Source organism: Carassius gibelio, chromosome A4, assembly GCF_023724105.1.
Source record: "Carassius gibelio isolate Cgi1373 ecotype wild population from Czech Republic chromosome A4, carGib1.2-hapl.c, whole genome shotgun sequence".
Classification (NCBI taxonomy): domain Eukaryota; kingdom Metazoa; phylum Chordata; class Actinopteri; order Cypriniformes; family Cyprinidae; genus Carassius; species Carassius gibelio.
This window is the reverse complement of record NC_068374.1, coordinates 28,846,253-28,860,019: the sequence shown is the minus strand read 5'-3', so window position 1 is coordinate 28,860,019 and position 13,767 is coordinate 28,846,253. Positions and strand designations below refer to the sequence as shown.

General features: G+C 35.3%; 1 protein-coding gene across 5 annotated transcripts in view; it reads right to left on the bottom strand.

The window, feature by feature from the left end:
- Nucleotides 1–13,767, bottom strand: part of LOC127976116 (ankyrin repeat and BTB/POZ domain-containing protein 3-A) — a 117,038-nt gene that overhangs the window by 99,322 nt on the left and 3,949 nt on the right. The gene's annotated exons all lie outside the window — the stretch shown is intronic.

Below are 13,767 nucleotides of genomic sequence, written 5' to 3'. Positions count from 1 at the left end.
ATGGAAGCAATCAAAATCAACAAAAGAGCAATGATATACAACTGCTATAACAAAGTAATAACACAATGTGCACAAGGTGAGATATTAAATCATCTTGAAAGTGAAAAGACTACAAAAATATGAATATCTCTTCCAAGTGGTCTCAGGACAATTCTCACAAGTCTCACTCAGAGGCAGGCGGGATGGTAAATTGCATTGTGGGAGTTGGTATTAGGTGATGACACCAGAGGTTAAGACTCTCAAATCTCCGGCCCATCAATGCCAGGCTGTGAAAAACCACAGACTACAAGCCCCTACTGATCTTGCATTTACGTTTCTGTGGCAGAAGGAAATTAACTCTCAGTGGGCCGTCGTATCAGGCAGCCCGAGGGGACACGAAGACAGATTGATGGAAAACAAGGGGAGTTTCTGGTGCGGGTGAGGAAACGGATAGAGAAAGATGTTTTGCAATAGAGAGTAAAAGTGAGGATGCATTTGAAGGAAGAGCAAAGCTGTAAGACTGGTTTCTGTTGCTATGGCAGTCAGAGGGTGTGGCGAGCAGCAGTAACTGCTAGCAGCCTGCATGTGGGTGTGTGAGTATTACCGATAAGTGTGTGTGACTGTGCAGTATAACAGTGTGTGTATACATCTGCATGTGATGGAGAGAGGGGAACACGCTGATAGCATACGCATACATGTGCCAGCTGATTACTGTATGAGATGAAACGATAGATGAGAAACCTAAAGATAAGCTGTAGTGGTTTATTTCGGTTCCCATTCCCACCACACCACATCAGTTACCCACAAGTCCAGACCTGTCAACCCTCAAGGCATAAGGGTGTTGGCTCCCTAGAGCCTTAAGTAGGTGCAACCAGATAAATGCACAAGAGTAAAAACAAACAAACAAATATATATCTATTTATTTTTTAACTACTTTTGTGCGTTCATATAATACGTAATGAACTGAAATTTCCAATATGTTATGTATTACCAAATTTATGTATACAGTGCATGTATTTGCTTTAGTATAAAAGCAAACAACAATTAAAATAAACAATATATAATATGTATTCCTGAATTTGCGCATATTCTAGTTCTTTACTATACAAATGTGCAATTAAAATGAAAATATTACATTATACAGTAAATGCATATAAAATTAAATTAGCAAATAACTAAAAACTAAATCTATAACTTTTTAAACTAATTTTATGTATTCATTATATAATAAAAAGTGAAATTATATATCGATATATAATATGTATTACTGAATTGATGCATATATTCTATTTATTTACTATATAAACAAAAAAAATTAAATTAAAAAACAAATATTACAATATTATTAAGTAAAAAAAAAACAAAAAAACAAAACAGCATATTTAATTAATCTTTAACTACATTTGTGCATTCATTATACAATATATGCTGAAATGAATTCTATATATAAATCAATCAATATTTCTCCAATATACAATCAATTTATTTACTATAAAAAATACATTTGGGCAATTAAGATAAAATACATAAAATTAAATAACTAAAAATAAAATAAAAATATATATTTATTTTATTCTTTATTTGTAACTACTATTGGACAATCATTATATAATATATAAAGTACACTTCAAATGTATTAGGCATTTCTAACTTTATGCAAATTACTCTTATTTACTACAAACAATTAAAATATTAGCAATTAAGACTAAAATGCATATTGAATTACAATATAGTAAATCCATACATGCACTGGTAACACATTTACTCTTGTTGGGTGATGGGTGGTGTACATGCTCTAACATGTTGTGGTTTTAAACCCAAACTTGAGTCCAACTCGGGTAATTTCCAAATCACAACTCTAAATCCCTTTGTCCCCATCAGTTCTTCTCAACCATGTGATCCTTCAGCCCTGAAGGAGATGAACATACAGTTGGTTTTGCTGTTAATGCACCCACAAACCCCTCTGCCTCCCACTCTCATCTTGCCAAGTCAGCCTAATTGTTTGTTTTCTTCTGGCTTCTGTCGAATGAAAGACCCTATATTATTTTGCCAGTTTCTGTGGACTCTCCCCTTCTCTCCAGGGACTGCCAGCAAAACAGTAATTACTAGGACTCACAATGGGAGGCCTTTTGAAGACTGTTAATTACAACTTTATGAGCATGACAAAAGGGCAGACACTGTATACAACACAGACACCGATGCCACCAGAGCAAGAGACACCTGAATCACAATATTGACCACCACACATGACTTGACATGATTAAATGACTGCAAAAGATTTCTGGATGTGACTTTGGACAAATTGAATTCAACAGAATGTGGACTGTAGGCAGAAATAACACACATGGCATAGCCTTCTCTAAAGTCACTTTTGGTAATCCTATTAGGGATGATAATTATATTATTAAATGTTCGACATAATATTTATGTACAAAAAGCGGAACGAAACAGTGCTACTAATTTGAATCGTGTGACAAGGACCATCCGCTCGTGTCACACGGTTCAAATGATTAGCACTGTACGCTACTATGGAAGATACATTTTAATAAAACTCAAACAGTCGAAATAATTACATTTCATCATATAAAAATGAGGCTGTAAAATTTTTAATGTATTTTTGTTCATTTCCATAAGACAAAAAAGGTAATATTATTAATATTGCAGCCTGCACAGCACACTTTGCTGAAGATACGCAAAGTCAAGCAACACAAACCTGTTTCATGATTTGAAACAATATCACTTAATAGAACATAAAGAAAGTAAGAAACTCATTTTCTAATCTGCCATGGTGACATATTGTCTTTGAATGATTGACTGACATGTTATTATTAAGTATGACTGGTCACATTATCATGCAATTCAATTTTACTTTTAACGACTGACAGCCCCAACTCATATACTTTAATAAACTTTTCCTAAAAGCATTTCACTGCAGTACAACGAACACAACTGAGCAATCCAGTGCACTTTTGATATCATTTTTCCTTGTCATTCCAGATGGCCATCATGTCAAGACTGTAATGCTGTGATTCACAATTTCATTAGAGGAACTTATGAGAATGACTCATCATCTAAATTATAAGAAATATTCTGAAACCAGTTATTACAAAACATTATACTCCAAATATAACTAAATATTATACATTTCTGAATATCTTCTTGTCTGTTTTTGTTTTTTTAAATGTAAAAACAAAGCCGCAACCTATAAGAGCAATGTGTTTTTGTAGTTAAAAATACTGCCGGTTTCCTGCTTTTCCACTCAAAAAATAAATAGAAATATAGCTGCAAGCAGCAATCACGGGGCCAAGCATTCCAGCGGCAACATCAGGAGCTAAGCATATGTAGCATCAGACCAAATGCAACAATGAATAATGAAATTAATAATTGCATGATTGTAATTGAAATGGCTGAAAATCGTTAATAAAAGTTCCACAGCGAGGAGCTAAGCATGGCATGGAGCATCAGACCAAATGCAACGAGTAAGAAAAGCAATTATTGGAAGAGTGTAATTGAAACAGCCAGTAAAACTCCAGTAAAATGATGCATTATCATTTTTGGAAAATAGGTGGCGCTGTAATCAAATCGCTTTGTTGTGTTCTGTGGGAGGTGAAAATGTTGTGGGCAATTTCTTTCAAAATACTTACAGACCTTTAGGGCAATGAGTCGAACATGCCCACCGAGTTTCGTTCCGATCGACTTCCATTAACCTTGTCAAATAGTGTGCTTAAAGTTGTTTGGCCATGTTTTTTAAGATAAGTGAAATTCCTCATAGAGCACTTGTGCCACATTGGGCCATATCAATTTTCAAGTTGATTGCATCAGCGGTTGCTTAGTTATAGCCATTTGATTTTTTTTCATCCTGTAGCGCCACCAAGTGGCAGATATGGAAAAAAAATAATAATTTGACTAAAGTTTTTGTTCATGCATATGAGTTCTGAGTTTGGTGAAGATATCTCATTTTGTTCCCGAGTTATAGCCTTTTTCGTAAAATTGGTCCACGAATTTGAATGTTTTGGGTCACCTGGTTTTTTGTTCAGTCTTGATCAAACCACTGCAATAATATTCTCTGGACTCTCTAGATCAATAATTTTCAAAAATATGTTGCATTTTGTCCTTTGGTTAGCTATAAGAGGTCATTTAGGAAAGGGCCGTGGCCACATGTAACCTAAAGCCTATAAAACTGAAACAAAAACTCAAAACTTTATGAAACTTGGTTATAACATGTGAAAGATGACCCACCAAGCATGCAAAGTTTCATTAAGATCAGAAAATAGCTGGTGCTATAACAGTTAAACAGGCCTAAAAAACAAAAGATTTCTGTTGTGAATGGCATTAAACTGCAAAAAAAAAAGGGGTAATATAATCACACATGCATTAGATCTGTATTTTTTCTAAACAATCATGCAAAATTTAACAGAGATTAGGTAAAAAAGAACACTGTAATATTTATAAAGCTTCAAAACCCAGTGTTGAATAAAAAATTGCAATTATAACCACTAGATGTCACCGGAAGACCACTAATGAGCTCACTAAAGACTAAAACATTACAGTTTATGGGCTTCTTGAGGGATTCATCTAGAAAAAATGTATATTACTATTATTTAATATTACTGTTCAAGCATTTCAGATCACATTGAGTCAAAGTTTACCAATTTATTCATACAGATATATCTAATGTTTATAATTATGCCAGATTATGATTGCAATGAAACCTGAAAAATGACATAGAAGCCCATAAAAACAGAAGACTTGCAATAGGTTTTATCACCCATCATTTATTTTAATTATCTATATATATAACAAAATGTGTGCATCTGTGTGTGGGTTTAAGCATGCTTATTGAGTATTAATATAGTAGTTTAAACATGTCATGTTTGTGTGTGTCTGTAATTCTGTTCTATTCTTTTACTGTCAGCCATATCTAGGTTATTTAAAATCAGTGCAGTACTATTATCTAGACTGTGAAATTATACATAAATTGCGTATGCTTCTTTGGAATGAAATTAAGACAACATATAACAGTTATAAAGGTTAAAGGGACAGTGTTGTATGATAAATTGCATTTACGACCACTAGATGTCACTGGAAGACCACTAATGGGCTCACTAAAGACTAAAACATTACAGTTCATTGTCTCGATGATTGATTCATCTAGAAAAATATATATTACTATTATTTAATATTACTGTTCAAGCATTTAAGATCACATTGAGTGAAAGTTCAACAATTTATTCATACATGTATATCAAATGTTTACTATTATGTCAGAATATGAATGCAATGAAACCTGACATAGAAATGTAAGAAAAGAAGTCTTTCTGTGAGTTGTGTGTCACCTATAATTTATTTCAAATATCTACATACAACAAAATGTGTGGGCATGTACTTCTCTCTGTGTGTGTGTGTGTGTGTGTATATGCAGAGATATAGCCTCAGACTCATTTTGTGAAGATGCCTGACATCTGAAGCAGCGCTGTACAAAAACGGTTTCGTCTATTGACACGAAATCCATAACTTTTTGTCAGCACGGTCTGAAGATGATCTGATTCAATTTTGGTGAAAATCAGACAAACGGTTGAGGATGAGTTTAAAAAAAAAGGTTTTCAACATGAATCAAAATGGCGGACAGGAAGTTTTGCTTAATATGACATAATTGGTATGTATGTTGTCGGCATGTCCCAAGGAACATTTTGAGACATGTTTCATGATAATAGGCTAATGCAATCAAAAGTTATTAGCATTATTGGAAATGTAATAATTAGCGGTTATTGATTGGTTTATTACTCTTGACCAATAGGTGGCGCTGTGACCAAAATGATGTGGCGTGGTCAATGTGATGTGACAATGTCACATATTAAGTTTTGTGTAAATATCTCCAACCTTTGCAGAGATACAGCCTCAGATGCAGTTTGGCATCTTTCCAGCAAATTCGTTGGTACGCTAATTGAAAACGGTTGCGTGTATCGACACAAATTCCATAACTTTTTGCCAGCATGGTCTGAAGATGGTCCAAATCAAATTTGGTGAAAATCTGAGCAACGGTCTAGGAGGAGTTCGAAAAAGTAGGTTTTCAACATGAATCAAAATGGCGGACAGGAAATTTTGCCAAAATTGACAAATGGGGTATCGGTGTTCTCGGCATGACCCAAGGAATCTATCAACATCAGCTTTGTTACAATAGGCTAATGTATGCAAAAGTTATTAGCATTTTTCGAAAAAATCGTTATAACTATTGACCACAAGGTGGCGCTGCCCCCAATTTTTTTGTGTACATTCAGGGCATGGAGCCGGACATTTTTGTAATTATTTGCGAAACGATACGGAACTTCAATCTTAAGATACAGCAATTTACAACTAAATCCAAAATGGCCGACGCCCAAAATGGCCGAATTGGGAAAATTCGGTATCATTCGACTCGGAATGATGCACTGAATCTAAAGACACCACTTTTGTGATTTTTGGCAAAACCGTTCAGAAGTTATGAGCAAAAACATGCATTTTTCATATCTCCTGACCACTAGGGGGCACAGCGCCGAAACACTGCAGGTAGTCCCAGGGAATGGTTGTTATAAGACCCACCAAGATTGGTCTCAATAGGCCAAACCGTTGCGGAGATATAGCCTCACGTTCACGTTTGCGTGCTTTTCGAAGAATTCGTTCATGAGCTATTCGGAAACGGTTTGAGAAATCAACTTGAATTCCATAACTTTTTGCCAGCATGGTCTGAAGATTATCTGATTCAATTTTCGTGACAATCGGTGCAACGGCCTAGGACGAGTTCGAAAAAGTAGGTTTTACGAACAATTGACGATAGCGAAAAAACTAAGCCTTGCGATTTTTGAATTTCGGTGTCCATTCGACTCGGCATGAGCCAAGGAATCACAGGAAAAAAGAATTTTCATTTTGTGGCTAACAGTTAAAGAGTTATTAGCATCAAGTTTTTGAAAGTTTAGACAATTGGTGGCGCTAGAGAGTTTGAGTTAGAGACTTCAAATTTGCTACGGTTAATGTTCAGACAGTCCTCTATTAGTGTGCCAAATTATACAACTTTCCCGCAATCGGTTCTATGGGCTACCATAGACTTGGGGTGGAAGAAGAAGAATAATAATAATAATAATAATAACGCCAACGAACACAATAGGTGCCTTCGCACCTTCGGTGCTTGGCCCCTAAAAATCAGTGCAAAAGCTCTCTACTAATCAGTAGCATCCTGCTTTCAAACCCCAGGAAAAATCATGAACATCCGAACATGACCCACAATTCATTACGTTGACCTGACTCCCTAAATCCAACTCATTTGAACAAAAGAATCAAGCCAAACTAATTGAATTGAAGCATTACACAATTCTATCTTTTGGTTTGTCCAGCTCATATCACATTTAATCAAACTTGACTACTTAAACATTGTTAACTATATGCACAGTTAACAGCAACAAACACTTTGTAGTAGTTTTAAAAGCAGTTCATCAAAAAAAAAGGAAAAAAAATCAGTTACAAATTACCCACCCTCATGTTGTTTTAAACTTGTACGATTTCCTTTCTTTTGTGGAACACAAAAGAAGAATTTTGGTCCATTCAATAGAAGTCTACGTTGTTTGTGTGTGTTCCACAAAAGAATGAAAGCCACACAGCTTTTCAATGACATGAAGGTGTTAAGTTATTATTTTCAATTTCGGGTAAACTATCCCTTTAAGGAGGCAGAAAACGCCAGTGCATTGCATCAAAAGGGAAGTGGGGACATGTTTGCTGAATTACAACGGCAATAGTGACATAGAAAAATACGGATGGGAAGATTCATAAGAGGAATGCAGGAAACACTCATTAGAACACATGGATGAGATGGAATCTAACAGAGATAAAGAATCAAAACCAAACATCCTAGCCATACATTTAAGATTAACGTCACAAGATTTATATTTTAGACCGATGTGAAACCAAAGAGTTTAAAAAGAAAAAACCTTTCACCGTGTGCCGGTGTACACACAGCCTTTGGGGTCGCAGAGCCTGAAATAACCCCAGGATGTTTTAGACAAGGCCACAGAGATGCCTGATGCCTTAATATGCAGCTTATGACAACAAAGTCATTCGTTTACTTCCCACAGAGCGATGTCTTACTAATGGCACCTCTGTCAAAGTCTGTGTTAATGGAATTCACTTCGCCGAATCAGAGACTGAAAATGAAGGCAAAACTGTAACAGTCATCTGAATAATGCAGAGCTTAGAGGGATGTAAAATAAATGGTGCATGGGGCCTGCGGAACTTCTGGGCATGTTTTAAAGATTATCTGAAACATTAAACCACTGTTTCAATGGAAATAAATTATTTTGTAAAAGGCAAACGCAACAACTGCGTCTCATTTCAACTATGTCACGTAATATCTTGTTCCATCCAAAATTCCTTAACATTATTGACTGCTGATATTAAAGACAGTAAAATCAAAATAAGAGTCTTGTGCTGTGAAGCCAGTGTCTATTAGATTTGAGAATGCACACACACACACACACACACACACATAAGAACAATGAGGTGTTTTATATTGGTTTTTCTCTATATCTCTACTTCTGTATTATATTTAGTATTATATTACTGCATTATTTAATTTTCTGTTTTTCTTATGCAAGTGTTATTATTTATTCTCTATTGTTAAATTTGTATGTCTGCCCTATCATTAAATATCTAATAAATAAGTGATAAATATCTGGCTTTATATTGTTACAAAATACTAAACCTGAAGCAAATCATTTAAATATCAAATCAGAAAAATGTTTACTTTGGATTAATTTACTGTATCTTTTATCGGCCCACACTTAAACGATTATATCCATAAACATTAAGAGAAATATTTTCAATTCCAATGCAATACATGATACAATAAGAAATGTATATACATCAGGAAGTAAACTGAATTCAATGGGTCTTTAAACAAAATTGCCCAGAATTGATCAATATAAACACAATTAACTTCCTCTTCTCATCTCAAAACACATGTCAGCGCCGCAGAGAATCCTCAGGACATTCCACTACTAACACTCCTTATGTCTATAGAAAGAATAGAAAACAAACAAACAAACAAACACTGCGACTGCTCAAGGCTTTCGTTGCTCATGGAGAGAACACACACAACTTCTGAACAGCCATGTAATTATGCAATTATGATGTAGAATGCATCAACACATCTGAAAGGATTACGGTACTTTAATGTCAAAAGGCAGTCAAGGACGTAAGAACTCAGTCTACCGTGAAAGCGTCCTTTTGAAATCAGTGTTCCTACAGCATGCAGTGGCAAACTTCAGATAGATTGGATTTAGCAAAATAATCTTACATGTCAACATGGAGAATCTGCAATCGGCTACATGCTCCACTGGCATACAGAGACTGAAACGTGACTGCAGAAAACAAGAACTGTAGCGTGCAAACGTGATCTGCAGTGCCTCTGGGAGGAAGTAGCTGGTTGCAGATTCTCTAATGAACATCCATTCTGTATTTTGTAATACTGAGAGTATTTAAAACATTTGACTTCAACTGTGGAATATTAAATTCGGTCACATATTGGCTGCCCAGACATAACATGAAAACAATTACCAGTTTATCCACCAGAAACGGTGCATCATAAATCAAGGGGTTTCAATGATTTATGAGATAAATGCTCCCCACAGGCTGGTGTGGAGTGGGAGAAATCTGGCTGCGAGCTATCCGTGCAGCAACCCTCATGAAGAGGAGTGTTGTAGAGAATCACGGCTGACAGTGTGTTCCACCATTGGCCTGAGCTCAGCGTGGGCTCAGAATATACTCATCATCAGCCACCTGCTGGAGCAGCGTTCCTACAGTCTAATCCTTCAGAGAGGTCAGGGGGCAGCACACCATGCACACTGACTAAGCAGACCCCACCAATACATCACATCACATAGCAGATGCCAGCTTTTACTAACGGAACTCTAACAAAAAAGTAATCTGCAGCCGATTAAAACGTAAACCAATATGTAGCTAGAAGAACTACATGGCAGGGCCTGATATCTGCAAATCAGGGACTGTCAAAATTGGATATAAAAACAGTTTTGTGACTAACAGAAGGTTTGGAGTTACATGAGGAGATGACTTCAGGATTCAGCTCTTATTTGACTGTAGGATTGTTTCACAGCAACTAAAAAGGTATAATTCACACAAATCCTAAATTTTTTATTTTTAAATTTATTTTCATGCTGTTTCAAACCTATTTGACTTTTTTTGTAGGTTAGATGTCTTTTGATTATTAAAATTTAATTAACGGAAACCAGGAAAATGCAGAATTTGGGAAAGTATTATAATTTTCTTTATATATAGAGAGAGAGAAAGAGAGAGAGAGAGAGAGAGAGAGAGAGAGATACATACATACATACATATATATAAAAAAAAAGCTTCTGCTAAATGAATAAATATATATAATTTGTTAATTTGAAATTGTAAAATTTGGGACTAGATTACATAGGGTACTACAAAAGCTTCTGCTAAATGAATAAATATATATAATTTGTTAATTTGAAACTGTAAAATTTGGGACTAGATTACATAGGGCACTACAAAAGCACCATAAATATATCTTGTGCAGTTTATTTGAAAGTCAGACTTCAGAATCATTCTTTACGATTAATCCGTTGATCTGAATCACAAAACCGGTTTGAATAACATGTTTAAGACTGTTTGGGATCTGAATCTCAAGCATCAGTTTACAATCCAGACAGAAAAGATATGATCATTAAATCCTGTAACTCCAGAGAAACAAACATACCATGGTTTCCACCAAAAATATTAATCAGCACAGCTGTTTTCAGCATAATAAAAAGATGTTTCTTGAGCACCAAATTAGCATACAATGATTTATTCATTTTTTCAGTATTAATTTTTCTACTGTATTCTTGATCATATAAAGACACTTATTTCAGAAATCTTGCAGAACTGTTGTTAAAAGATTTTGGAAATGCATCAAGGAAGAGACAACACTGCAGTAAAGTTGGGCCTCCAGCTGTTCTTCACCAAAACATACTTCAAAGTTGACTTTTATTGTATTGCTCTGTCTGTCCTAAATCTGCCATAGATCCAACATGATACATCATAGCTTGATTCAAGCCAGCTGACCATCTGTTGCATTGCTATGGAGTTCAAAACACCACAAAGCATCATTTCACAAGCACATTCAGGGGATGAAACTTCCTCTCACTTTCCAGGCATCTTAGGGGAAAGATTTCCTGAATGACGTGTAGCCCTATATGTGCTTGACAAGTAACTGTGACTGCTGTCAACACCTCATGAAAAAAAAATTACACCAAAATCGAGAAGCGACATTAGCTATACATCAATAAAAGATGTGGAGGGACAGCGAGTGCACCGAACAATATTGAAGAGATACAATATTTTGCGGTAGGCAACAAAACCCCTTCATATCAAAAACTAAAGTGACATTTTCTTGGCTTATCTGGGACTCACAGTCTGCTCTTTTTGTGGCCCTTTTGGATTTTCACCTTCTACATAAGACAGTCCTTCTTGTTCTTTTATCCTAATATTGGAGTCTTCACGCTAATTTTCTTCCAACTTTCTCATTTCACTGTCTCATCTCATGTCATTGCTCTTTCAGTATAATTTTATTCACCTTTATCACCTCTCTTCACCCAATTCCGACAATGTCATCTTTTCAATTTGTCCTTCCACATCTTTTCTTTAACTTTGTCCCTTTGTTCTCCTCCTTTCCTGCAGTGAGAGCGCATCATTCCTGTAAATGGTCTGTCAGTTATGTCTGTCGATAATCAACCCTGCTGGGTGGGCCAGGGAAAATTGACCATAACCACTATTCAAGTAACTATACACTGTTGGACAGCTATTCATGTATTCAAGACAAACAGAGAGCTGGGCATGAAAATAATGAGGATAAAGGGAGAAAACTAAATCATAGAGGAGAAGCCCACATATGTCAATCAACAAATCAGCAATGGATAACACACTGACATGCTCATAAAAAAGGGGGTGTCTTTTAGTTTAGGTATAAGGTCAGTAAATAGGAGCTGGTCACCAGTGGTGCAATCTTAGCTGTATTCTAAAAGCTCCTAAGAGCAACACCGATTTACTTCAAAACTGAACCTTCTAAGGCCAATGTGACATTGCAAAAAACAAAAGAAGACTTGCGGACAATCTGACAAAATTGTAGCATTTAAAAGGTGGCAGGCGTAAATAATTAATAAATGAATAAAAAAAAAAATGAAAGGATAGCAATGAGACATGGAACAAACACTTTTTGGATCACAATGTCTAATTATAATTTCTGTAATATAATGGTGGCCCTCCATCAAGAAAAAATTCAAAATCTATCAAAGGAATAAATGACTTCAAAATGTTAAATTCTGTCATCATTTACTCATCCACATGTTGTTATAAAACCATATGACTTTCTTACAAGGCATAGAAAAAGTGAACTTTATATGGAAAGGAGCAGCTTTTACATTCTTCAATTGCAATAAATGGAAACTGGGGCTTTCAAGCATCTAAAAGGATGTAAAAAGACCCTATTTGTAATCATTTTCCCACCAAAAATAAAACAAATTAAATGAAAACTGAAATATTTAAAATGAAATAACACTGTTCAAAAGTTTGTGGTGCAATTTTGTTTTAATGTTCTTCAAAAATAAAAATAAAAAGATTTAATACTCACCAAGAGTGCACATAAAAATTTTAATATTGTGAAATATTATAATCTGAATTTTATGCATAATAACTTGATAATCACGTGATCATTCTAATATGCTGATATGGTGCTCAAAAAACTTTGATCATCATCAAAAAACAGTTGGACTTAATATTTTTTTTAGAAACTGTGACACATTTAAGACTCTCTGATCCATAGAAAGTTCAAATAAACAATTTAAAATTGAATATTTTTTAAATCATACACTGACCGCTTTCTAAAACCTTCAATTTCCATTCACAGTAACTGCATGAAAAAAACAACTGTTAAATTCTCCAAAAATATCTTTGTTTACGTTCTGCTGATAAAATAAAGTTATACATGTTTGGAATAACATGACGCTCACTGTGTGGTTGTAAATCACATTCAGAAATGGATAACAACCTTAAATGTTACTAATACGGCTCCTTGATTATGCCATCAAAAAACGCCCCACATGACAGAGACCAAAATCAAGGTTGTTTCAACAGGTGGAGGGAAAGGGTACTGTGACACACTGTGACGCCCTTCCTGTTGTGTTTGCACCTGTTACAGTGTCTAAATGAATAAGAAGTCGGAAAACAAACATCCTGCTGGGACTCACTCATGTCCTCCCACAGAAGTTATTTATCTCCCAGAGAAATAAATAAGTCAACAGTGCTGCAAAGAAGCAGACATCATTTATGAAGCTGGGATCATACACAACCTCACCAACCACGGAGGTGCAAGGATCTGGATTATACCCTTAAAAATAAAGATTCCAAAAGAGGTTGTCACAGTGATGCCATAGAAGAACAACTCTGGGTTGCACAAAGAATCTTTCGCTGAACCGTTCTTAAGAACCTTTTTTTTCTTAGTATTTAATTTTTAATCTCATTTCACTATAAAAAAAAACCTTTTGTGCAATGGCAAGTTTCCATGGATGTTTTTCGTGGAACTACAGATGCTGGTAATGAACCTGTATTTTGAGAGTGTGTGCTGGCAACTATTATGAAACACACTTTCAATTGTGTAATCAAAAATGAAGGCAGGTAGGAGGAAAGTAGGCAGATTGGTTGACTGACCTCAAAATAGGTTTGTGACTGAGTTCAGGTGCGTTT